The sequence below is a fragment of the Palaemon carinicauda genome, chromosome 13 (genome assembly GCF_036898095.1).
Source record: "Palaemon carinicauda isolate YSFRI2023 chromosome 13, ASM3689809v2, whole genome shotgun sequence".
NCBI classification, from domain to species: domain Eukaryota; kingdom Metazoa; phylum Arthropoda; class Malacostraca; order Decapoda; family Palaemonidae; genus Palaemon; species Palaemon carinicauda.
Window position 1 is genome coordinate 15943171 of NC_090737.1, and position 26684 is coordinate 15969854.

Here is a 26684-nt window from a genome sequence, read left to right on the forward strand (position 1 = left end):
GTAGGCGAGAATGACCATGAATGGGAGGTAAATCAGTTGTTGTTTGCGGATGATACTGTACTGGTAGCAGACACAGAAGAGAAGCTTGACCGACTCGTGACAGAATTTGGAAGGGTGTGTGAGAGAAGGAAGTTGAGAGTTAATGTGGGTAAGAGTAAGGTTATGAGATGTACGAGAAGGGAAGGTGGTGCAAGGTTGAATGTCATGTTGAATGGAGAGTTACTTGAGGAGGTGGATCAGTTTAATTACTTGGGGTCTGTTCTTGCAGCAAATGGTGGAGTGGAAGCAGATGTACGTCAGAGAGTCAATGAAGGTTGCAAAGTGTTGGGGGCAGTTAAGGGAGTAGTAAAAAATAGAGGGTTGGGCATGAATGTAAAGAGAGTTCTATATGAGAAAGTGATTGTACCAACTGTGATGTATGGATCGGAGTTGTGGGGAATGAAAGTGATGGAGAGACAGAAATTGAATGTGTTTGAGATGAAGTGTCTAAGGAGTATGGCTGGTGTATCTCGAGTAGATAGGGTTAGGAACGAAGTGGTGGGGGAGAGAATGGGTGTAAGAAATGAGTTAGCGGCTAGAGTGGATATGAATGTGTTGAGGTGGTTTGGCCATGTTGAGAGAATGGAAAATGGTTGTCTGCTAAAGAAGGTGATGAATGCAAGAGTTGATGGGAGAAGTACAAGAGGAAGGCCAAGGTTTGGGTGGATGGATGGTGTGAAGAAAGCTCTGGGTGATAAGAGGATAGATGTGAGAGAGGCAAGAGAGCGTGCTAGAAATAGGAATGAATGGCGAGCGATTGTGACGCAGTTCCGGTAGGCCCTGCTGCTTCCTCCGGTGCCTTAGATGACCGTGGAGGTAGCAGCAGTAGGGGATTCAGCATTATGAAGCTTCATCTGTGGTGGATAATGTGGGAGGTTGGGCTGTGGCACCCTAGCAGTACCAGCTGAACTCGATTGAGTCCCTGGTTAGGCTGAAGGAACGTAGAGAGTAGAGGTCCCCTTTTTGTTTTGTTTCTTTGTTGATGTCGGCTACCCCCCAAAATTGGGGGAAGTGCCTTTGGTATATGTATGTATGTATTTATGGAGTACACGATCAATCACCTCTATTTCACATTGGAATTTAAAGGGGCCAGTTCGTCATATCTGTACTATAAATAAATTTGGGTTTCTTGGTTTTTTTCAATGAGAGTACTATTTGCTTTTTCAGTTATCCTATTTGAATATGTGTTTAGATGAATATCTACGAGTAACAGCAGAAGTACAGTGATGCCTCAGCATACGAAAGTAATCCGTTCAGGATACAGTTTCGTATGCTGATTTTTTTGTATCCTGAGTCGTGTTTTACATGTAAATAGCCTAATCCGTTCCAAGCCTTATGAAAAGACACATTTTCTTTCATAAACCCGCTAAACTGTAGTAATAGACATGCAATGCAGCCATTTCTATCATTCAATAATTAACCCAACCGTTAAAAACAGCCTAATCCATTCCAGAAATCACCATGAGATTATTCAATAATGTAATTATAGCCTAGTTATCCCCTTCAAGCCCTAAGAAAACGGTCCGTTTTCTTTACTACTGTATAAAAGTTACGGTACTGTATGTAAAGCATTTGGATCAGTGAAGGTGTATTGTTACCTGTACACCTAAATTAAGGGTTGATACCCTGAAAAAAAGGTACAGTTAATTAACAAAAAAAGTTGAATCTTTTTAAAATTACTCTCAACGACGAGTTGGGATCTCGTAAGCTTTTCGTATCCTGAAAATTTTTTCGTATACTAGGGCATAAAAATCTTCGTATCGCTTTTCGTACCCTGAATTTTTCGTAAGCAGAAACTTTCGTATCCAGAGGTATCACTGTACAAGAAATACAATGGTTTAGAGCGACTTGATGAAAAAATGATGGAGTGGTCATGATTCTGTAAAATATGTCTTGCTGAATAATGTGCAGAATCAAGAGATCCGCGCTTAATGGCGCGCGAATCGCGAGCAGAAGTTACTTTTTCATGAGCAACTAAGGGAAAGCTAGAAGTAGAAGTAGAAGGCCTCTGGAGCTCTTGTGCCGAAGGGGCACTTTACATACCTAACGATGGGGAGGCTGGGAGCCTCTGAGTGGGGGCAACGCACTGGTTGGGTGTGCATTTGGGTCCAGCAGAGCTAACAAAGGGTCCTATGTAAACAACGGAAGTTTTGTTAGTACAGGAACAAACTTGTAGTCAAAGTCAAAAGGTGAGTGTCAAGCTGACTGACAGGTGGGTGGGGCTTCCCTGCCACCTGCCAGTAGTTATAACTAAGTGTTCCAGCTTTGTTGATGACATGCTCCAATTATAGGACGATGGTTTGTATTCATGCGGGAACAAATAAGTTTTCAGGATATGCAACAGCAAGTAATGATATTTTGATTATAAAATAAATTTTTTAATATACTTACCCGGTGAATATATAATAGCTGACGTCTCAGACGGCTCGACAGATTCCAAAAACTCGCGAGCGATCGCCATGAAGGTTGCGGGTGTGACCACCAGCGCCGACTATCGGCTAGATACCGCATATACTTGTAAACATCTCCAGTTCTTCTCATTCCGCTGGGTCTCTATCGGGGAGGAAGGGAGGGCCTTTAATTTATATATTCACCGGGTAAGTATATTCAAAAATTTATTTTATAATCAAAATATCATTTTTAAATATTAAACTTAGCCGGTGAATATATAATAGCTGATTCACACCCATGGTGGTGGGTAGAGACCAGTATTAATACAATAAAGGCGTATAAGCTCATGAGTTTTTGACAATTATATCATAACAAAACCCAATTAAATATAGGTACCTGGTAAGGAAGCTGACTCTGACGATTACTCTGCCTTATTAGTCCGCTTTCCTCACGAAGCCCAGCCATCCTCTCAGGATGCTGAAAGACTCCCAGGAGCTGTTTTATCCAGGGCGACCACCCATACAACAGGACCTCATCAAAACCCTTAATCTGGGCGCTCTCAAGAAACGACATTTGACCACCCGCCAAATCAAAAAGGATGCGAAAGACTTCTCAGTCTTCCGTACAACCCAAGACAAGATTAAAAACATTTCAAGAGAAGATTAAAAGGATATTGGGATTAAGGGAATGTAGTGGTAGAACCCTCACCCACTACTGCACTCGCTGCAACGAATGGACCCAGTGTGTAGCAGTCCTCATACAGAGTCTGGACGTCTTTTAAGTAAAATGAAGCGAACACTGACTTGCTCCTCCAAAAGGTCGCGTCCATAATACTTCGTAGAGATCTGTTTTGCTTAAAAGCCACGGAAGTTGCTATCGCTCTTACTTCGTGCGTCTTGACCTTAAGTAAACAACGATCTTTTTCACTTAAGTGAGAATGTGCCTCTCGGATTAAAAATCTAATAAAATACGATAAAGCATTTTTAGACATAGGCAATGAGGGCTTCTTAACAGAGCACCATAATGCCTCAGACCCACCTCGTAAAGATCTGGTACGAGCTAAATAAAACTTAAGAGCTCTTACTGGGCACAGCACTCTTTCAACCTCGTTGCCTACGATCTCTGATAGGCAAGGTATATCAAAAGATTTAGGCCAAGGACGAGAAGGCAGTTCATTTTTGGCCAAGAAACCAAGCTGAAGCGAACATGTGGCTTTATCTGTAGAGAAGCCGATGTTTTTACTAAAGACATGGATCTCACTGACCCTTTTAGCCGAAGCCAAGCACACCAAAAAAAGCGTCTTGAGGGTGAGATCCTTCAGGGAGGCTGAAAGCAATGGCTCAAACCTGTCGGACATTAGGAACCTTAGGACCACGTCTAAGTTCCAAGCAGGAGCTGACATACGACGCTCCTTAGAGGTCTCGAAGGACTTAAGGAGATCTTGGAGATCTTTATTATTGGACAGATCCAAGCCTCTATGTCTGAACACAGAAGCCAACATGCTCCTGTAGCCCTTAATAGTGGGAGCAGAGAGGGAGCGTACATTTCTCAGATGCAGGAGAAAGTCTGCAATTTGGGCTACAGAGGTACTGGAAGAGGAAATGGATGATGACTTGCACCAATCTCTAAAGACCTCCCACTTTGACTGGTAGACCTTGATGATAGATTTTCTCCTAGCCCTCGCGATCGCTCTGGCTGCCTCCTTCAAAAATCCTCGAGCTCTTGAGAGTCTTTCGATAGTCTGAAGACAGTCAGACGAAGCGCGGGGAGGCTTTGATGAAGACTCCTTACGAGGGGCTGCCGTAAGAGATCCATCCTTAAAGGCAGACTCCTTGGAACGTCTACCAGCCATTGAAGTACCTCTGTGAATCACTCTCTCGCGGGCCAGAGGGGAGCAACCAACGTCAACCTTGTCCCTTCGTGAGAGGCGAACTTCTGCAGCACCCTGTTGATGATCTTGAACGGCGGGAATGCGTACGCGTCCAGGTGAGACCAGTCCAGCAGAAAAGCATCTATGTGGGCCGCCTCTGGATCTGGGACTGGAGAGCAATAGGTCGGGAGCCTTTTGGTCAAAGAGGTCGCAAAGAGGTCTATGGTGGGTTGACCTCAAGTCATCCAAAGACTCTTGCACACGTCCTTGTGGAGGGTCCATTCTGTGGGGATCACCTGACCTCTCCGACTGAGACAGTCCGCCAAGACGTTCAATTCCCCCTGGATGAATCTTGTCAACAGTGAGATGCCTCGATCTTTTGACCAGATGAGGAGGTCCCTTGCGATGACGAACAGTGTGTGGGAGTGAGTGCCTCCTTGCTTGGAGATGTACGCCAAGGCTGTGGTGTTGTCCGAATTCACTTCTACCACTTTGTTTCGTAGAAGACTCTCGAAACTCGTCAAGGCCAAGTGAACAGCCAACAGCTCTTTGTAGTTGATGTGCAGGCTCCTCTGATCCGACGTCCAAAGACCCGAACATTCCAGACCGTCCAGAGTCGCTCCCCAACCCAAATCCGACGCGTCTGAGAATAACACGTGGTTTGGGTTCTTGACCGCCAGGGACAGACCCTTCCGAAGACTTATGTTGCTGTCCCACCAGTTCAGGCACGTCTTTACTGGCTCGGAGATCGGGATTGAAACAGCTTCCAAAGTCTTGCCCTTGTCCCAATGGGAGTCTAGATGGAACTGGAGAGGGCGAAGGTGAAGTCTCCCTAGTGAGATAAATTGTTCCAGGGATGACAGGGTCCCTAGGAGGCTCATCCAACTTCTCACTGAGCAACAGTCTTTTCTCAGCATGAGGCGGACTTTGAGCAAGGCTTGTTCTATCCTGGTGGCAGACAGAAAAGCCCGAAAAACTAGACTGCGAATCTCCATCCCCAAATGGAGAATCGTCTGGGAGGGATTCAGTTGAGACTTTTCTAAGTTCACTAACAGTCCCAACTCCTTTGCAAGATCGAACGTCCATTGAAGGTCCTGCAGACAGCGATGACGGGACGACGCTCTGAGTAGCCAGTCGTCCGGGTACAGGGAGGCTCGAATTCCCGATAAATGAAGAAATTTTGCCACATTCCTCATGAGCCTCGTAAAAATAAGAGGAGCAGGGCTGAGGCCGAAGCACAGTGCTCGGAACTGGTACACCACATTCTTGTATACGAACCTTAGATACGGTTGAGAATCCGGGTGTATAGGAATGTGGAAGTACGCATCCTGCAGGTCGAGAGAGACCATCCAGTCTCCCTCTCTGACCGCTGCTAGGACGGACTTCGTGGTCTCCATCGTAAATTTTGTTTTTACAACAAAAACGTTGAGCGCACTGACATCCAGCACTGGCCTCCAACCTCCTGTATGCTTTGGGACTAGGAAGAGACGGTTGTAAAATCCCGGTGATTGAAGGTCCGAGACTTTCACCACCGCTCCCTTCTCTAGCAACTGAGACACCTGCTGATGTACAGTAGAGCTTGTCTCCTTGACTCCTCTCGATACCTGGGAGAGAGGTCTAAAGGAACTGTTACTAGAGGAGGTCTCCGTACAAAAGGTATTTTGTACCCCTCCTTGAGCAACAACACAGACTCTCGGTCTGCACCCCTCTTCTCCCAGGCCTGCCAGAAGTTGTTCAGTCTGGCCCCTACCGCTGTCTGAGGACGTGGGCAGTCAGACTCTGCCACGGGAGGACTTGGATCCTCTCCTCTTGCCTCTTTTACTGTCGGCACGAGCGCCTCCCCTACTGGGGGCTCTGCCACGAAAGGGCGGGATAAACCTCGTCGCTGGGGTATCGATCTTGGGTCTTACGACATAAGACGATGAAGGAGCAGCCTTGTGCGCCGACGTAGCCATCAGGTCGTGGGTATCCTTCTGCACCAGAGAAGCCGCAATATCCTTGATCAACTGCTGAGGAAACACGGCAGATGACAACGGGGCAAAGAGAAGCTCCGACCTTTGGCAGGGAGTTACTCCTGCCGAAAGGAACGAGCAAAGAGTCTCCCTCTTCTTCAGGACTCCTGCCGTAAAGGTAGCGGCGAGCTCATTAGAGCCATCACGGATGGCTTTGTCCATGCAGGACATAATAAGCACGGAAACATCACGGTCGGCCGAAGAGATCTTCCTGCTTAAGGCTCCTAGCGACCAATCTAAGAAGTTAAAAACTTCGAAGGCCCTGTAAACCCCTTTGAGGAGATGGTCAAGGTCCGAGGAGGACCAGTAAACTTTAGAGCGTCTCATGGCCAGGCGACGGGGAGAGTCTACGAGGCTTGAGAAGTCTCCCTGGGCAGAGGCAGGAACTCCCAAGCCGAGAACTTCTCCCGTGTCATACCAGACGCTCGCTCTAGAAGCCAGTTTAAAAGGAGGGAAAGCAAAGGCTGTCTTCCGCAAACTCCTCCTGGTGATCAACCAGTCGCCTAGCAAACGTAAAGCTCTCTTAGAAGAGCGAGAGAGCACTAGCTTAGTAAACGAAGGCTTCGAAGTAGCTAGGCCTAGCGTAAACTCTGACGGAGGCGAACGAGGAGCAGCAGTTACAAAATGGTCCGGAAAAAGATCCTTAAAAATCAGCATGATTTTTTTAAAGTCCATAGAGGGCTGAGCAGCTTTAGGCTCCTCTCCGTCTGACAAAGTCCCCAAAGGAATATCAGTTGGAGGGGGAGCAGGAACTTCCTCATCTGAAGGAACCTCGTCCGACAATTGCCGAGTCTCATGAAAAGGAGAGACCTGCCGCGGCGGCAATGCTTGACAGGCAATGTCAACAAGCAAAGGAGCAGCAGTAGCAGTAGAGGAAGCGACGTCACGCCGCTGCTGAAAGGACTGAAATCCTTGTGACTGACCAACAACAACAACTGAAGTTGATTGACGCTCGACGTCACGTCGGAACTGCCTTGACTGCATAGACTGAGCAGGCAAAACAACCTCCGACTGTGGTGATTGACGCTCAACGTCATGTCGAGGCAACGGAGCCGGTCGGCGAACGTCAGGTCGGGGCTGCGGCGGCAGCGGCGGCAGCGGCTGAACGTCAACACGAGACTGCGGCAGCGGCTGAACGTCAACACGAGACTGCGGCAGCGGCTGAAAGTCAACACGAGACTGCAGCGAGGGAGGATCCATGTCACGTGACTGACGTGAAAAACTACTGACATCACGTTTCAAAGTACAAGAAATGTCAGCACTAACGTCAAACGAACGAGTAAATACTCGTTTGGGCGGCTAACGGCCAGAGTCTCGTTCAGCGTAACGGCGACTCGAAAGCAAAGGATCATCGCGAACCTGCTCAACGTCATACTCCTCCATAAGGGGGGCAAGCTTAGTCTGCATGTCCCGCAGGACAACCCATTTTGGATCAACGGGAGTCGGGACGGGCCGAGACGACGGTAACGTCTGTGTTGGCAAAACATTGCCTTTACCGCGACCCTCGGACCCCGTGTTACGCTTGCGTTTAATAGGCGAACAGTCTTCCGACGACTGCAAAGGGTCAGAGCTGTCCCAATGGCTACAGCCAGGACGCTGGACCTGTCCTGAAGGGACTGACTTTCGCTTCAAGGGTCTAGAAACCTTGCGCCAAGGTTTCTTTTGCGAAAAGTCTTCGGATGACGAGGAGAACACAGTCTCGCCCGTCTTATGGTAAGGGCAATCTTGACGAGAAACGTCCGATACCAAAGAGGGAACGTCTGTACGTTGGTTAAAGCCTCTCGTCCCCTTAAGTCCTACGACATTACTTCTCCCTGGTGCAGGGGAGCCTGAAAGAGGTCTCGGACTAGGGGAGCGACAAGCACGAACAGACGAACCCTCGGTCGCAACACTAAATACACTTTGCGCACTTATCACTTTATCACTACGATTTTCTGATTTACCACTCTGACACTTCAATAACTTCACATCTGACATGAGTTGGTTACGGTCCGATGCTAAGGACTCAACTTTTTCGCCTAAAGCTTGAATCGCAAGAAACATATCCCGCATGGACGGTTCATGAGTGCTAGTAGGGGGTTCAGGAACAACTACTACAGGGGAAGGATTAGGTTCAGGGGCATGGGAGGAGGAAAATTCCAACGACCTAGAGGAGCTTCTCCTCACCCTATCTCTCTCCAGCTTACGAGTATATTTATCATATTCAAGACAGTCGAATTCCGACAAGACCACGCACTCATCACACCGATCTCCTAATTTGCAGGATTTACCTCGGCAATTAGAACAAACGGTATGTGGGTCGAGAGAGGCCTTGGGAAGACGTTTGTTACAATCCCTCGCATTACACTTGCGAAATCTAGGTCCAGGGATAGGAGAAGGGTCAGCCATATTGAACAATCAGAGAAAATCCAAAACAAAAACCAAAGTCATCAACAATAAACACTAGCCAAAAAAGGGTTTCAAGAGTTTTAATTGAAGAAAAAACACCCGTCACAGCGAAAGCTCAAAAACAACCAAAATAAAGTACTTCACCAAAAAGGACGAAAACTCAAGGTCATCAGCGAGCAGAATCAACTTGTCGATAAGACCGACAGAGAAGAACTGGAGATGTTTACAAGTATATGCGGTATCTGGCCGATAGTCGGCGCTGGTGGTCACACCCGCAACCTTCATGGCGATCGCTCGCGAGTTTTTGGTTTCTGTCGAGCCGTCCGAGACGTCAGCTATTATATATTCACCGGCTAAGTTTAATATTTAAAAATAATCTTTCATATTGCATGAAATCATGACTGAATCCAAAATATTCATTTTATAACTATTATACAAAATTTCTTTATGATTAACAATTTTTCCTTATAGGATATGAGAAGCAAGCTATTTATAAGCAGTGTACAGTATAACACTTACCAGATAATGTAGCAAATCTTTGGGTACTTCCAAAGTCTCGATTTAATGTAACTTATATAGTTACAACTAGATAATCTAGTCTCTCTCTAAAGGTCAGGCTGCAAATAATACTGAAGCATATTGTTTTCATTATATTATCATTTACCCAGAGTTCACGATTCCAGGCCTTACGAAATAGGTTCATCACATTTAACCCAATAGCAGCTTCAAATTTCTTAGTAGTGAATTTATGCATATTTTCAAATTTCTGGTTTTTTTTTTCCTTGTGTTAAGACACTAGCTGCAAACCCTGTAATATAAGAAGTGAAAATTAATAAGCTTTACAACATTGTGGTGTATTGAAAATCCAAATAATTTCATAAATGATGTAAGCAAAGAACTGAACTGGCAACGTTGCCAGTTTTGTCAATGATGCGCCTTGAGTCAGAGACACAAAGGCTGGGTCCAATGGAGGGGGGAAGTATCGTCTCCCGCCACCTCGTTTACTAAAATCTAAAAAACACACAATTATAAGAGCTTGGTAAATCCTGGTAAACAGTTTCTCATGACACTGTAATTTTGATTTAAAAAAAAAAAAAAACAATAAAAAATACATTGCTCTGAGAATTGATTTGCATCAAGAAATGGGCAGCACTAATAAAACACTTTAATATAACTAAAAAGCACCTCATCCCAGTATGGGAACACCTAATTTAATGCACTGTAATATTGAAAACAAATAAAGCATGTACCACAACCCCATCACTCCAAAAAGTTATTGTTCATGCATATCAACATTTGACAAATTCAGAGATAATCTGTATTTTCCCTAACTAATACAAACCTGTAGTTATCTATGTAGATATTCTTTCTGCGAAGCTGGAAGGTACCCATTAAACTTTAAATGTGAGGTGGCAACCTTATCTAACTACTTGTTGTGGTTAGGTAGGGGGTGAATGGCGGTACCCAGCCACGTTTCAGTGATCTACAGTACGTCACTTTTGATTGCAGGCTGGACTTATAGGGGGACAGGCGATGGCGGAACAATTCATATAAATAACTCCAGGTTTGTATTAGTTAGGGTAAAACACAATTTATCGCCAAATTTGTCATTTGTTCCTACACTAACAAACCTTACGTTATTTATGTGGATGCCTCACCCTTAGGTGGGAGGTAAGTCCAACTACTGGCTTAGTCATTGACCCAGGTTTGCCTAGTACAGTATCAGACTGTGATCAAGGAAGACCTTGCCACCTTGCTTATCAATGCAAAGTAAGAATGACAGTGACCTGAGCAAATCAAGTAGTTGTGAAAGATAGCATATGAACATTAAGTAAGAATTTTCAGAGTTTAAATAGGAATCTTACACATAAATACAGACGTTTTCCAATGTCTACCTCACGTGGAGCATTGAGGATGTGTACAAGTATATCAAAATAAACTATACTAGGTTACACAAGGGTAACAGTTATTACCTGCAGAGGTTGTTACAGCTTGCAAAGGGATCCATGGCGCTGTACTCCAAGGGAGAAGATGAAGGAAGGAATACGCCAGACATACTTTCATTCATCCCAGACTTAACCTGGGTAAGCAATGCCTTCAACCATCTGCTACTTGTCCATCAAGGAGCCTGAGTTATTCTAAAATGACAAATTCGAAGATAATTTGTATTTTTCCTAACCATACAAACCTTAGCTATTTACAAAGGGTTGCCTTTTAGCGCAGCTGAAATGGCGAGCCATTAGAATTCAACGAGGGTGTATTACCCCCGCGCTAGTTAGCGGGGGGGTAGGGGAGTGGTAGTTAGCTACCCCTCCTCCCCCTCACACACAGGTGAATGCTCACTTTCACTTAGAGGTAGGACTTGTCTTGGGGGACAGGGCTGGCGGGCAAATATGTGTAAATAGCTAAGGTTTGTATGGTTAGGAAAAATACAAATTATCTTCGAATTTGTCATTTGTTTCATAACCGAAATACAAACCACGCTATTTACAAAGGGTGATTTACCCCTTAGGTAGGGTGGAAAGTCCCCAGCCATACTGGCTTTGGCTTTACCCGGGGACTCAGAATCCGAGTGAGTCGCACTCGAGAAAAGGAGTCCCTGCACCTCGCAAGTTCCTTGCTCCACAAGGAACCATGTGGCCTACGTAAGCTTGTGTGTGAAGGAAGAAGTGTGACCCGTCCTAGGCAGTTGACCTGGAGTTCCAGAAGGAACTCTGGGTTAGGACGTTCCCAATACCACCTCGTCAGGGTATGGGGGACGCGACAGTATTGACTCAATACTCGGAACACAAGGAAGCATGGTTTACCTGCAGAGGTTCGAGGTCAGCTATGCAGAGACCAGGATGCTGCTTCCCCGTAGAGGGGATGATGAAGAAAGAAGTAAGGGCCAGACATACTTCTTTCGTTCATGCAGACTAAAACCTGATAACAATGCCCTCAACCTTCTGCTACCTGTCCAAAAAGGAGCCTGAGGTTAGACCAGCTGTTGTGTAGCCACCACAGAGCGATAGAAAACGTATCGAGACTCCTGTGGGTCACGCCCTGCAGGAAGCGGGCTGCGAAGGTCATTAGACGCTTCCAGACTCCAGCTTGTAGCACCTGCGTCACAGAGTAGTATTACTCGAAGGCGAGGGACGTTGCGATGTATCCAACATCGTGCTGTAGGGCGACGTGACGGGGGAGGGTCTGGAGACAGGTCGAGATGAATGTCCTTGAGTCCGGGCTGAAGAGGTATACTGGTGACTCTCCCCCATGTCCTCCTTGTGCTCCCAAATCGGCTGCAACTGAGGACAAACTGCAGCTGTTCCCAGCGCTAACCTCTCGATTCCTTTACTGGCAAGAAAGAGAAGGTCTTGGGACATCAGATACAGAATGGAGACTCGAAATCTTGAATGAATCGGACCGAAGGGCCGGGACCCCCAGATTCTGAGTCTAGCCAACAACTCAGGAGCGAGCCTGAATGTTGCCTTCCCCTCTTCCTTAGAAAGGGGGGAGTCGTAAGAGACCAAGAAGATTGCTTACACACTGGCCGTGGCCAGAGTGAGCAGGAGACCCAAGGCGGAATACAATCCGAGGCCTGTCGTAAAGGGTCTTGAGAAGATCTCTTAAAGGACTAAAAGTCCGAGCCATGCTCCAAGTTGGAGGTCTTCCTCCGACTAGGGCAGGGACGATCGTAGCTTCGCATGAGTGAGGATAGATCCAGCGGGCAGGAAAAAGTTATTCCTTTAAGCCTGAAGGTCAGGGAAAGGCTGAGCGACAGGCTTCATTGCCGAGAGCGGAAAGGAGTTTCCTCCCGCCGAAAGGCAATAAGATCGTTATTGCTGGAGAAGAGGCCTCAAGGGAAGAGGTGTATCTCCCACGGCACCAACCACCTTAGACTCTTCACTTTGCCTGGGAGACCCCTGTGGATGACTATCGCGGATGACGCGACCTCCGTACCGCGACTGTAGCGGGTTGTCTCTTCTTGAGGAGGCGGCGTAGTGTCTCCAGGCATGAAGCCGAAGCGACGCCCCGGTTCGGGAGAGATGTCGCAGTGTGGTTGCTTGAGTAGTCTGCGCCGTGGGAGAAGCTCTCCCGGGAGTTCCGTCAGGGGAAGCAGAGGGTCCAGAAACCGTTCTGCGCATAGTCCCAGTGGAGCTCTCCAATTGAAAGGTTGACAGACAACCTGGTCTTGTTGATACCCATTGTCCACAGACAAAAAGGAGGGAAGACGCAGGCGTCGAAGTTGTCCCACCATCACCGGAATGCATCTTGCCAGAGTGTCGGGGTCTGAGACTGGGGGGAAGAATAGCGGAAGCTTGAGGTTCCAAGCTGTCGCGATCAGGTCCCCCAGACCAGTACTTGCTGGTTACCCAAGGTCAAAGACCCCCAGGTACACTCTCTCTACGAGGCTCTGCTCGGATAGTCTGAGAGAACATTCCCCTGCCTGGAATGAGAGAGCCGATGGTGGTATTGAGAGAATCTCAATCATCTCGGTATCTCTACTGCAAGATGTGAAGGTGTGAAAATACGTCCCCTGCTGGTTAGAATACGCCAGAATCATGAAGTCGACGCGCACGGGGCGACTCGGCAGGAGCTGTAGGATCTGTAGAGGGGCCAGACTAAGGCCCCTAAGCCTGCCTGAATGATGGAGAGGTATCCTTCAGGTCTTGACCATAGGCCTGGACCGGAACATGCCCCCCCCCCCCCTTTCCTTTGACGAGTCCGAGAACCGCATCAAGAATGTGGGGAAAGGACGAGAATATCCACTACCATCAAGAGGCTCCATAGGTCAACACCCATTGCAGGTCTAATAGTTCCACTGGTCCCATAGGGGCCAGGAAGTCCGGTTAAACATTGCCTGAAGCCACCGGAACTTGGATCGCCCCACATGGAACTTATCCTGAGGCGACCGTTCGGACTATAGACGGGTCAATGAGGAAAGGAGAACTAGGAAACGTTCCAAGGTAGGGCTGAAAGCTCTGCTTGACTGAGAACAGGTACTGCGACTCTCCTCAGTCTTGCCACAGTCAACCGAAAGGAAGGCTCGGAGGATGTGGTAACAGAATCTGGCGTCCCCAGGTGGTCACCCATCCAAGTACCGACGTTGCTTAACCTCGCTGGACGGACGAGAAGCGGGGTTTCCAACGTGGTAAGGCCGTTGACTCAATATCATGGCCAGATACTCCAGATGTTGAGGCAGAGGAAGAGAAGGCTCCAAGCAAAATACCATGAGCCCACACTCATGGTAAGCATCCGGAAGCTTGTCCCGGCGCTGAAGAAGGTCGAACTCGAGCCTACCGGAGTTGACCAGCCCTCCAAACAGCAGAGGAGGCGGATGCCTGCACCTGAGCGGCCAAAAGGAAGGCAGGGAGAGTTCTCTGGGGAAACAAACCTGCTATGCCACGGCGGGATAGCCACACTGCATCATAAGCAGGAATACTTGCAGTCTAGGCTGAATTCGACGAGCACCCTGGAAGATGGATGGAATGGAAACTGAAAGTACCCGTCCTTCCGATCCAGGGTTTAAGGAGTCCTGTCGCCTCGTTACCAGTCTGATTGATTCTGCTGGTCTACGCTGGCCGAAGTTTGTTCGACAAACTTGATCAGGGCTGAGAGGTCGACTACGGACATCCCCTCTCAGATCCTTCCTTACAAGAAAGGATCGACTGAGGGGGCCGGGGGTGAAGCCGTCGATGATTCTAAGGAAGACCTTCGCCTAAGGTATGGATCATTCTGCCCAACCGGGCAACTCTGCTGACGCTATGGCATAGAGGTTCAGAGACACTGAATTCGCTGACAGAGACGGCAGGCGCGATATCCTTGGCTGATCACAGAGATTGTGCGGGAATGGGCATCGGGAAGCTGTCATTCGGATGAGTAATCTTAAGCATCCTCCCAGCGAAAAACCTGCAATCCTAGAGTTCGTGAACTCCTTTTAGGACTATGCCCCCCCCGGGGGAGTCTCCCGTGCCATCTGTTCCTGACATGAGGAAACTGCAATTGGACACCTTGTCCCAGTTGTCGTAGCCGATAACTTAGGCCGACGTGGTTGAAAGAAAAGGGCACTGGAGCCCTGCAGAGTCTGGAAGAAAGCGCCTTGGAAGAGTGAAACCGGAAGTCGATTTCCTCCGCACAGCAGCTGTCTAAGTCTCTGTCCTTGGGCACAAACAAACTCTTCTCAAGGATGGAAGGGTGTCTGAGGTCGTCGACCTCCACAGACGAAACACCCGAAGGAAGCCCTCAGTCAGCGCGTCCAGATGGTACAACATCGAGCTTGTCCGCAAGTTAGATACTTAACGACGAAAGGCCAAGTGCCTGAGCTCGAGAGGAGGAAAGTACCCCTGATCTTTCTGTAGCTTCCTTGAACCAAACCTCGGGCCGTAACCGAGGAGGGAAAGAACCTGGTAAGCTCCCAGAGGAAGGGGTAAGCAGTCACCCCTTGTCCGATGGAGAAATCTCGAACGGAAAGCGGCCCCCCCCCCCCCCGCCAAAAATCCTTCCAGGGAATGACGGGGAAGGGCTAACCCAGGTTCAGGAAAGAGGAGTGTTGCTCAGATCTCCCTTAAGTTTCTCCTATTCTTGCAAGTGCCATGCTCTGCGTTTACGGGGTGAGGCCGTGTTCTGGAAATACGCTCCAGAAGAACTCGCCAGGCTGGCCATGCTGCGAAAACCCCATTGGGAATCGTGGTCGCAATCGCCCTGGAGCTCGCGCGACGGTAATTCAAAGATTTTCGCTTGGGCGAACATGGAAGCGCCCAAGCGCGGTAACGCAAACGAAGGTGAGCGAAGGAGCGCAGAAGGAGGGCGAGCGTGGTAGGAAGGGCGAGAGCTGGTGGTCGGCGAGCGATAACCCATAGAAAAGCAATGGATACTGCAATAAATAAGCCGACGTTTGTGCGAAGAAACACTGTAGGTTCGCGCGACGGAACACCATCCGTCCGCGCGATGGAAAAACCGTCGGTTCGCGCGTGGGCAAACTTTGGAGAACATGGGCGCGGACGCGCATGAGCGTAGACGTGCAGGCACGTGGGCGTGTGGGCGCGCAGGCGAATGGTCGCGCGGGTGAGCGGTCGCGCGGGTGAGCGGTCGCGCGGGCGAGCGGTCGCGCGGGCGAGCGGTCGCGCGGGCGAGCGGTCGCGCGGGCGAGCGGTCGCGCGGGCGAGCGGTCGCGCGGGCGAGCGGTCGCGCGGGCGAGCGGTCGCGCGGTCGCGCGGGCGAGCGGTCGCGCGGGCGAGCGGTCGTGAGGGTGGGCAGGTGGATGAGAGCGAGTCCGAGGCGGCGAACGCAAGCGTTAGCGCGATGGCGAGGAAACGCGCTGCCGCGTGGGCGAGGAAGACCGCTGGCGATATGGATCAACAAGCGATCGGTGGTGAGCTGGTGAGCGCTAACGCGCAGGTTGGCGATGGCGCGTTGTGTTATGCCGACGCGATGGTCGAGCAGCATGCGCAGGTGAGCGATCGTGCGTTGGCGAGCAGCATGCGAAGGTGAGCGATCGCGAGCAGCATGTGCAGGAGGGCGATCAGGATGCGCCGGGTCGCGCGATGGCGATCAGCATGCGCCGGGTCGCGCGATGGCGATCAGCATGCGCCGGGTCGCGCGATGGCGATCAGCATGCGCCGGGTCGCGCGATGGCGATCAGCATGCGCCGGGTCGCGCGATGGCGATCAGCATGCGCCGGGTCGCGCGATGGCGATCAGCATGCGCAGGGTCGCGCGATGGCGATCAGCATGCGCAGGGTCGCGCGATGGCGAGCAGCATCTGCAGGTGGGCGGTCGCGCGATGGCAAACAGCATCCACAGTTGAGGGGCGGGCGATGGCGATCAGCATGCGCAGGGTCGCGCGATGGCGATCAGCATCCGCAGGTGTGCGGTCGCGCGATGGCGATCAGCATCCGCAGGTGTGCGGTCGCGCGATGGCGATCAGCATCCGCAGTTGAGGGTCTCGCGATGGCGATCAGCATCCGCAGTTGAGGGTCGCGCGATGGCGATCAGCATCCGCAGTTGAGGGTCGCGCGATGGCGATCAGCATCCGCAGTTGAGGGTCGCGCGATGGCGATCAGCATCCGCAGTTGAGGGTCGCGCGATGGCGATCAGCATCCGCAGTTGAGGGTCGCGCGATGGCGATCAGCATCCGCAGTTGAGGGTCGCGCGATGGCGATCAGCATCCGCAGTTGAGGGTCGCGCGATGGCGATCAGCATCCGCAGTTGAGGGTCACGCGATGGCGATCAGCATGCGCAGGTGAGCTAGTAGCTGGCGAACCATATTCCTTCAGAAGTGTTGGAGAACGTTGGCGTGCCGCAAACGAAGGTGAGCGAAGGAGCGCAGAAGGAGGGCGAGCGTGGTAGGAAGGGCGAGAGCTGGTGGTCGGCGAGCGATAACCCATAGACGAGCAATGGATACTGCAATAAATAAGCCGACGTTTGTGCGAAGAAACACTGTAGGTTCGCGCGACGGAACACCATCCGTCCGCGCGATGGAAAAACCGTCGGTTCGCGCGTGGGCGAACTTTGGAGAGCATGGGCGCGGACGCGCATGAGCGTAGACGTGCAGGCACGTGGGCGTGTGGGCGCGCGGGCGAGTGGTCGCGCGGGCGAGCGGTCGCGCGGGCGAGCGGTCGCGCGGGCGAGCGGTCGCGCGGGCGAGCGGTCGCGCGGGCGAGCGGTCGCGCGGGCGAGCGGTCGCGCGGGCGAGCGGTCGCGCGGGCGAGCGGTCGTGAGGGTGGGCAGGTGGATGAGAGCGAGTCCGAGGCGGCAAACGCAAGCGTTAGCGCGATGGCGAGGAAACGCGCTGCCGCGTGGGCGAGGAGGACCGCTGGCGATATGGATCAACAAGCGATCGGTGGTGAGCTGGTGAGCGCTAACGCGCAGGTTGGCGATGGCGCATTGTGTTATCCCGACGCGAAGGTCGAGCAGTATGCGCAGGTGAGCGATCGTGCGTTGGCGAGCAGTATGCGAAGGTGAGCGATCGTGCGTTGGCGAGCAGTATGCGAAGGTGAGCAATCGCTAGCAGTGATCAGCATCCGCAGTTGAGGGTCGCGCGATGGCGATCAGCATCCGCAGTTGAGGGTCGCGCGATGGCGATCAGCATCCGCAGTTGAGGGTCGCGCGATGGCGATCAGCATCCGCAGTTGAGGGTCGCGCGATGGCGATCAGCATCCGCAGTTGAGGGTCGCGCGATGGCGATCAGCATCCGCAGTTGAGGGTCGCGCGATGGCGATCAGCATCCGCAGTTGAGGGTCGCGCGATGGCGATCAGCATCCGCAGTTGAGGGTCGCGCGATGGCGATCAGCATCCGCAGTTGAGGGTCGCGCGATGGCGATCAGCATCCGCAGTTGAGGGTCGCGCGATGGCGATCAGCATCCGCAGTTGAGGGTCGCGCGATGGCGATCAGCATCCGCAGTTGAGGGTCGCGCGATGGCGATCAGCATCCGCAGTTGAGGGTCGCGCGATGGCGATCAGCATCCGCAGTTGAGGGTCGCGCGATGGCGATCAGCATCCGCAGGTGTGCGGTCGCGCGATGGCGATCAGCATCCGCAGTTGAGGGTCGCGCGATGGCGATCAGCATCCGCAGGTGTGCGGTCGCGCGATGGCGATCAGCATCCGCAGTTGAGGGTCGCGCGATGGCGATCAGCATCCGCAGTTGAGGGTCGCACGATGGCGATCAGCATCCGCAGTTGAGGGTCGCGCGATGGCGATCAGCATCCGCAGTTGAGGGTCGCGCGATGGCGATCAGCATCCGCAGTTGAGGGTCGCGCGATGGCGATCAGCATCCGCAGTTGAGGGTCGCGCGATGGCGATCAGCATCCGCAGTTGAGGGTCGCGCGATGGCGATCAGCATCCGCAGTTGAGGGTCGCGCGATGGCGATCAGCATCCGCAGTTGAGGGTCGCGCGATGGCGATCAGCATCCGCAGTTGAGGGTCGCGCGATGGCGATCAGCATCCGCAGTTGAGGGTCGCGCGATGGCGATCAGCATCCGCAGTTGAGGGTCGCGCGATGGCGATCAGCATCCGCAGTTGAGGGTCGCGCGATGGCGATCAGCATCCGCAGTTGAGGGTCGCGCGATGGCGATCAGCATCCGCAGTTGAGGGTCGCGCGATGGCGATCAGCATGCGCAGGTGAGCTAGTAGCTGGCGAACCATGTTCCTTCAGAAGTGTTGGAGTACACATTCATTCCCCCGGGAAGGCTCCGAAGAGGAATCCCGAGGGAAAGGAAACAAGAATTACACAACAGGCACGTGCCCTCACAACCACTTACACACACGGAAGGAGAGCTGTAACCAAAACAGAATTATAACGATGGCGATCAGCATGCGCCGGGTCGCGCGATGGCGATCAGCATGCGCCGGGTCGCGCGATGGCGATCAGCATGCGCCGGGTCGCGCGATGGCGATCAGCATGCGCCGGGTCGCGCGATGGCGATCAGCATGCGCCGGGTCGCGCGATGGCGATCAGCATGCGCCGGGTCGCGCGATGGCGATCAGCATGCGCCGGGTCGCGCGATGGCGATCAGCATGCGCCGGGTCGCGCGATGGCGATCAGCATGCGCCGGGTCGCGCGATGGCGATCAGCATGCGCCGGGTCGCGCGATGGCGATCAGCATGCGCCGGGTCGCGCGATGGCGATCAGCATGCGCCGGGTCGCGCGATGGCGATCAGCATGCGCCGGGTCGCGCGATGGCGATCAGCATGCGCCGGGTCGCGCGATGGCGATCAGCATGCGCCGGGTCGCGCGATGGCGATCAGCATGCGCCGGGTCGCGCGATGGCGATCAGCATGCGCCGGGTCGCGCGATGGCGATCAGCATGCGCCGGGTCGCGCGATGGCGATCAGCATGCGCCGGGTCGCGCGATGGCGATCAGCATGCGCCGGGTCGCGCGATGGCGATCAGCATGCGCCGGGTCGCGCGATGGCGATCAGCATGCGCCGGGTCGCGCGATGGCGATCAGCATGCGCCGGGTCGCGCGATGGCGATCAGCATGCGCCGGGTCGCGCGATGGCGATCAGCATGCGCCGGGTCGCGCGATGGCGATCAGCATGCGCCGGGTCGCGCGATGGCGATCAGCATGCGCCGGGTCGCGCGATGGCGATCAGCATGCGCCGGGTCGCGCGATGGCGATCAGCATGCGCCGGGTCGCGCGATGGCGATCAGCATGCGCCGGGTCGCGCGATGGCGATCAGCATGCGCCGGGTCGCGCGATGGCGATCAGCATGCGCCGGGTCGCGCGATGGCGATCAGCATGCGCCGGGTCGCGCGATGGCGATCAGCATGCGCCGGGTCGCGCGATGGCGATCAGCATGCGCCGGGTCGCGCGATGGCGATCAGCATGCGCCGGGTCGCGCGATGGCGATCAGCATGCGCCGGGTCGCGCGATGGCGATCAGCATGCCAGGGTCGCGCGATGGCGATCAGCATGCGCAGGTGGGCGGTCGCGCGATGGCGAGCAGCATCTGCAGGTGGGCGGTCGCGCGATGGCGATCAGCATGCGCAGGGTCGCGCGATGGCGATCAGCATCCGCAGGTGTGCGGTCGCGCGATGGCGATCAGCATCCGCAGTCGAGGGTCGCGCGATGGCGATCAGCATCCGCAGTTGAGGGTCGCGCGATGGCGATCAGCATCCGCAGTTGAGGGTCGCGCAATGGCGATCAGCATGCGCAGGTGAGCTAGTAGCTGGCGAACCATGTTCCTTCAGAAGTGTTGGAGAACGTTGGCGTGCCGGCTGTAACACACGCGGGCGATCCGGAGATCGCCGAGAGACAGGAGATCGCTGACGAGCAGAAGGCTACGCGTGGAAGCCTGCGCATAGAAGAAGAGTCCTTGACCCCGACCTGAACCGAAGTTCTAGATCGCGAGGGCGAACGTGGGCGCACAGGGCGCGTAACAGGAACCAACAGGAACAGCAGGGATGATCATCTTGAAAGCGCCGACGAACAGGAGAGCGCTGATGAGCAGAAGAGCGCCTGTGCGCTAACACTGAGCAGGAGCAGGAGAGAACACAGCAGAAGGGAGCGCAGGGAAACCCTGACACGCAAGAACCCCCGTGGGGGCAACCCTTTGCCCCGAAGGGATCGTTGTCCGCCGGGAGACTGATGTCCGCCGGAAGACCGCTGTCCGTCGGGAAGACCGTTGTCCGTCGGGAAGACCGTTGCCCGTCGGAAGACGAGATCAGACTGCTGTCCATCTGCACCAAGGCGGAAGATCGAGAAAAAGGAGTTGCAGGCTGCAAACGGAGATCCAAAAAGGCGCCTCAAGCACCCTTATAGGGAGAAGAGAGGCCCTTACGACGAGGCGGACGGTGGGCCTTACGGCGAGGGAGGCCAACAGCAACAGCAACACAAGAAACCTCCGAAGAGGAGTCTCTATGAGTGTACTCTCTCGCGAACGAAAGAGAAACACTTCGTAGAAGAGACTGGTCAGCCAGTGACCTAAAAGGAGCAATCCTCCGAAGAGGAGCTCCTGCAGTTGCCCAGCCCCTTGAGCGAAACTGCAGGTGCGACCGCTCAGCACCAAGAGCATAGTCGCATGAAAAAAAGGCAAGAGAAGAACCCTCCAAAAGGGTAAAAACTCAAGCCTGGACAGGAAAAACTTCCCTCGGATGGAAAGTTACCCGCCCAAGGAGGCCAGCCTCCTGAGAATTCTAAAATGAACTGGAGAGCTGTCCTTCGTCACGGGAGTACTTCCAGTAGAAGGAGACACGCCCCTGACGAAAATACAAGGGGGGAGGCAGCAACAGCCGAATCCCCAGGACTCAACCAGATAGCTCACACCGTTGCCATATTACAGAAACGGACTAGATCGGTAACTGTAAAAAAAAAATAAAAAAAATAATATTAGTACACATTCATTCCCCTGGGAAGGCTCCGAAGAGGAATCCCGAGGGAAAGGAAACAAGAATTACACAACAGGCACGTGCCCTCACAACCACTTACACTCACGGAAGGAGAGCTGTAACCAAAACAGAAATTATAACAATTATAATTATGTAACTATGTAATTATGTAATTTAAAAATGAATGAACACTAAAGAAAGAACGAAAACCCCGAAAGGAATCGTTCTACAAGCTGAAAAACAAAAAACAACTACAATTAGATTCATAACTAATCGAGACAAACGTACGGCGTAGCAACCCCCCCCCCCACACGGAAAGGAAGCTACAAAGGCGTAGTAACACGTAGTAAAAGGGTGAACAACCTAAAGAGAGAGAGTGAGTCAAACTCGATCGCCACCCAAAATATTACGCCGTGGTGGCTTAACTGCCGAGGACTCCACGTAGATATCGTACACTACACACACAAATCTGAAAAGGAAACTTATTTATTTCTATACTCAAATATATATACAAACATGAAAACATGTTTACATATATATTGAGTAAATGAAAAGTAAGCGATTAAGTAAAGACAAAACAAACAATGGCTGCCAAGAGAGGACCAAGACAGAGACGTCTGTCACAGTCCGAGCCAAAAGTGAGAGTGAGCATTCACCTGTGTGTGAGGGGGAGGAGGGGTAGTTAACTACCGCTCCCCTACCCCCCCGCTAACTAGCGCGGGGGTAATACACCCTCGTTAAATTCTAATGGCTCGCCATTTCAGCTGCGCTAAAAGGTAACCCTTTGTAAATAGCGTGGTTTGTATTTCGGTTACGGAACAACTACCTGTTGTGCAGTCACCACAGGACCGACAGAAAACGTATCGAGTCTCCTACAACAACAAATAATTGCGTTTGAGTGCCAGGGATGTACTGATGCTCGATATCATGAGCTCTAGGTCTTCGAGCTGGAGGAGGGTCAGGATTCAGAGCACGGTCCATGAATTTGCGGATTCATGCTGAAATGGTGTTTTAGTAACCCTTCTCTTAATTCTATTCGAACTAACAAATAATGCTGTTATTCAGGGCTAAGTTGCTGTTGTGCATTTAAGATAAACTGGGCATAGTAACAATTGATCTGGGTCATTGGTTACAGAACGATGACTCTTAATCTGAAAAGCCCCTAGATTCCGGGGTCCAGTACCCCAAGATTTTGAGTCTTTGCAATGAACTCAGGGATGAAGGCAAGTGTGACTTACCCCCATCCCCTTGAATAGGCGATGTCGTATGAGAGATCATGAAGTTCACTAACTCTCTTTGCTGAAGCTAAAGGGAGTAGGAACGTCATCTTTAAAGTAAAATTACGGTCTGTTGCATGGTGTAATGGTTTATAGGGATGTCTTTTTAAGGATCTCAAAACGCGAACCGCGTTCCAAGGAGGAGGTCTTATCTCCGATTGGGGTCAAGTAATCTCATAACTCCATATGAGTAAGGAGAGCTCCAACAAAGAGGAAAGGTCTACTCCCTTCAATCTAAATGCTAGGCTTAAAGCTGAGCAATAGCCTTTCACCATTGAGACCGAAAGGAGTTTTTCCTACCGAAGGTATACAAGACACTCCACTATTACAGGAACAGTGGTATCGAGGGGAGAGATATCTCCTTCACAACATCAACCACAGCAGACTGTCCACTTCGCCTGATATACAAAGGACGAGGACTTTCGCAATTAAACTAGACATTCTTTTTGCAATTTGTTGCAAAGAACCTCTCTGAGAAAGGAAATGCTGGATAGTCTCCAAGCGTACAGCCGAAGAGATGGGATAGCCTTGTGAAAGATGTTCTCAGGTGGTTTTTTAATAGATCTGGTCGTGGAGGAAGTTTCCTCGGGAGATCTACTAAAGTTGCAGAAAATCCGGGAACCACTCTGCATGATGCCATAGCGGAGCTATGAGGGTCATCATTAAGTTGCTGTATGCTCTAGTCTTGTAGAGCATTCTTTTCATCAGACAGAACGGGGGAAAGGCATTCATGTCGATGTTGTTCCACAATTGTTGGAATGCATCCTGCCATGGAGCCTGAAGGTCCAGCCTGGGGAGCAGTACAGCAGGAGCCTGAATTTTAGTAATGTTGCCAACAGGTCCACTGTCAGGGAACCCCACAAAGACATGACTCTGTTGGCTATCAGAGGATTCAAAGACCATTCAGAGCCAACTATACAAATAGCTCAGCTCAGATTGTCTGCGAGCATATTCCTCTTGCCTGGAATGAAGCGAGCTGACAGGGCCACCGAATGTTCTCCTAATCATTGTAGAATCTCTACATCAAGATAGCATAGGGCCTGCGAAAAGGTACCACCTTGTTTGTTTATGTAAGCCACCACTGTAGTGTTTCACTCATCAACACCACAGAGTGGCCTGCCAGCAAGTGAGAGAACTGATGGAGAGCTAGAAAGGCTGCTCTCATTTCCAAGAGATTCATGTGCTGGTACCTTTCAGACTCGAACCATAGGCCTGAGACCATGTGATGCAAGTGGGACCTCATCCTTCTTTCGATGCGTCTGTGAAGAGCAACAAGTCCGAAGGAGGGACGAAAAGATCCTAACCTTAGCAGAGGTTTTCCTCTGCCACCCACCAAAGCAGGGCCGTCACTCGGTCGTGTGTAATAGGAACTAGAATGTCCGGGGAGTCGGAGTGTTGGTTCCACACAGACTTCAGCTGCCATTGCAGGGATCTGATCTTGAGGCAGCCGTTGGGAACTGGACAGAGCAGGGAGGTTAGATGGTCTAGGAGACTAACCACTGTCGGGCCGGTAGAGCTTCCCGTCTGAAGAAGGGTCTTGCCACTTCTCTCAGCCTGTGTACTCTGTTGTCTGATGGAAAGACTTTCTGTCGGTTGGTGTTCATAACCATACCGAGATAAACCAGTCTCTGAGATGGAAGCAGTGATGACTTCTTGAGATTTATCATGATCCGCAGATCCTGTGAAAACTCTAGAAGCATGTCTCAGTGAAGAAAAAGGGGTCATCTCCGAGTCTGCTAGAATCAGCCAATCCTCGAGGCATCTTAGGAGACGAATGGCGTTCTTGTGAGCCAAAGATGACACTAGGGCGAACACCCTGGTAAAGACCTGAGGTACTGTCGCGAGACTGAAGCAGAGAACTTTGAATTGGTATCGTTTGTTCTCGTGTATGAATCTGAGATACTTCCTTGAAGATGGATGGATTGGGATCTGGAAGTATGTGGCCTGGATGAACATGTCTGCTGTCTCAATCCTGAACAGTCTGTCAAAAAAAAGACTTGTTTGAGGGGCAAGAGACCTATGACTGGTCTCGAGCCTCCAGACACCTTTTTCATAAGAAAGATTCAACAGTAGAGGTCTGGAGACACATCTAGGACCTCTTGGAGAATGCCCTTCTGCAGCATGGTCTGTGGTGTCTAGCCCGGGATAGAGGCTTATAGCTTGCGATTGTGAGCGTCTAGCTCGCGATCGCAAGCAATTCGTTCGGGATCACGAGAGTGAAGCTCATGATCTTGATCATAAGATACTCGCAATCGTGATCACAAGCATCTTGCTCGTGACCATGAGTGTAACTAACAATCATGAGCGTGAGAGAGTAGTTCATGACCACAAACATGACAAATTCTTAGATAATTTGTATTTTTCCTAACTATACAAACATTAGTTATTTAACAGGGGTATCACTTTCAGCGTAGCTGAAATGACGAGCCATTAATTTTTAACGAGGTTTTACTACCCGCACTGCTAGTTAGCGGGGGTAGGGGAGGGTAGCTTGCTACCCACCCTCTCAAACACCTGTGCTTGAGCTCACTTCGCTTGGAGGTAGGACTTCAAGGGGGATAGGGCTGGCGGGCAAGTTTGGTTAAATAGCTAAGCTTTGTATAGTTAGGAAAAATACATATTATCTACAAATTTGTCAGTTGTTCCGTAAATGGAATACAAACCACACTATTTAATAGGGGTGACTCACCCATTAGGAAGGGTGGACGTCCCTGGCAGTCTGGCTTTTTGGCTTTGCCCGGGGGCTCCTTATCTGAGTGTGTTGGCACTCAAAAAATAAGGAGCCCCTGCACCACGCTAAAACCTTGCTACGCAAGGTCTGCGGCCTATGCAAGCTGTGTGTGAAGGTATGAAGAAGTCGCAAGCTGTGTGTGAAGGTATGAAGAAGTGTGACTCGTCCTAGAAAGTTGTTCTGAAGTTCTTTAGATGGAAACTTGTAGACTACGACTTTCCCAATACCACCTCGTCAGGGTATGGGGACGTAACAGTGTTAATATTAATACTAGGAACACAAGGGAGCAAGGTTTACCTGCAGTGGTTTGAGGTCAGCTATGCAGAGAGCCCAGGATGCTGCTTTTCCCAAGGAAGGGAATGATGAAGAAAAGAATAAGGGCCAGTCAAACCTTTCCATTCATGCAAACTAAAACTGGGTAACAATGCCCTCAACCTTCTGCTACTTGTCCAATAAGGAGCTTGAGGTTTTAAAACAGCTGTTGTGCAGCCACCACAGGACCGATAGAGAAAGTATAGTCTCTCCTGTGGTTCACGTCTTGCAGGTAGTGGGATGTGAACGTGGTCTGCCGTTTCCACACCCCAGCTTAAAGAACCTGCGTCACTGAAAAATTTCTTTTGAAGGCCAGGGACGTAGCTATGCCCCTGACATCATGTGCTCTGGGGTGACGTGATGGAGGAGGGTCTGGATTCAGTGTCAGGTCAATGACCCTGCGAATCCATGCAGAGATGGTGTTCTTGGTGACTCTCCTCTTAGTCCTTCCTGTGCTGACGAATAGTGCTGGCACACGAGGACGGGCTGCGGCTGTTCTCTTGAGGTACAACCTCAAGCTCCTTACTGGGTATAATAAGAGATGGTCTGGATCATCTGTTACAGTACGGAGACTAGAAATCTGGAAGGAGTCAAATTGAGGATCCGCTACTCCCGTGTTCTGAGTCTTAGCAATAAACTCAGGGACGAGGCTGAACGTTACCTCCCCCCATCCCCTTGAATGGGCGATGTCATACGAGAGACCATGAAGTTCACTGACTCGCTTGGCCGAGGCCAAAGCTAGCAAGAACACCGTCTTCAAACTTAGATAGCGATCTGATGCCTGGCATAATAGTTCATAGGGAGGTCTTAAGGGACCTGAGAACTCGCACCACGTTCCATGGGGGAGGACAGGTAAGT

At 51.3% G+C, this 26684-nt stretch overlaps 1 long non-coding RNA gene across 1 annotated transcript in view; it reads right to left on the reverse strand.

The window, feature by feature from the left end:
- The window catches only part of LOC137651892 (uncharacterized), a 117828-nt gene that overhangs the window by 79731 nt on the left and 11413 nt on the right, over positions 1 to 26684 (reverse strand). Inside the window, exon 2 of the long non-coding RNA XR_011046123.1 lies at positions 9220 to 9508. This is a non-coding gene — a long non-coding RNA (uncharacterized lncRNA). The remainder of the gene's footprint in view (positions 1 to 9219; positions 9509 to 26684) is intronic.